Source organism: Penaeus monodon, chromosome 25 (genome assembly GCF_015228065.2).
Source record: "Penaeus monodon isolate SGIC_2016 chromosome 25, NSTDA_Pmon_1, whole genome shotgun sequence".
NCBI classification, from domain to species: Eukaryota; Metazoa; Arthropoda; class Malacostraca; order Decapoda; family Penaeidae; genus Penaeus; species Penaeus monodon.
The window spans coordinates 40,084,367-40,084,872 of record NC_051410.1 but is presented as its reverse complement, the minus strand read 5'-3'; the positions used below and the strand labels follow the sequence as shown (position 1 = coordinate 40,084,872).

Sequence of the window (506 nt, the reverse complement as noted above, 5' to 3'; positions counted from 1 at the left end):
ATCTAGTCACCCGGTAGTATTTACACATCAATCAATTTCCCTTGTCACTCAACATTTTCACCTTAATGATGATCCTCTGTTGATTGCCGCGTTTGAACAAGCAGATAAGCGTTTGGCGTCGGTTCCTCTGAAAGCTAAAGTACGACAACTTAATCACCTGAGCTTCTAGGTTCTCAACATGCGATCGTGTGCTTGTAGCTCGATTAAGCCCGGAGTGGGTCTGGCGTGCTTACTTGCCTGGAGTGAACGTGCTTGCTTAGGTGTGAAAGTCGGAGTGTGTGCGTTTCTGTGCATGTCAACTCTGGCATATGTAAGTGTTGGACAACGCCGTTCGTGCTTGTCATCTGTGGGGGTTGTGACGTCATGCTGCTCTCCGCGCCTCTTTATAGGCCTTGCGGACAAGGGCGGAGTGAACAATGGGGCTCGAAAATACCCTGGAAAAAAAAGAAAAAAATGTGTAGTTTTTATTGTCTATTTTTATTGGCGTGACGTGTTTAGGAGAGGAC

At 46.6% G+C, this 506-nt stretch overlaps 1 protein-coding gene and 1 long non-coding RNA gene across 2 annotated transcripts in view; one reads left to right on the top strand and one right to left on the bottom strand.

Moving 5' to 3' along the window:
- LOC119589268 (venom dipeptidyl peptidase 4-like) overlaps positions 1-506 on the top strand; it is a gene marked incomplete in the record, with an annotated part of 98,295 nt that overhangs the window by 88,281 nt on the left and 9,508 nt on the right.
- LOC119589269 overlaps positions 1-506 on the bottom strand; it is an 11,272-nt gene that overhangs the window by 4,872 nt on the left and 5,894 nt on the right. The window contains exon 2 of the long non-coding RNA XR_005230177.1: positions 158-434. This is a non-coding gene — a long non-coding RNA (uncharacterized LOC119589269). The remainder of the gene's footprint in view (positions 1-157; positions 435-506) is intronic.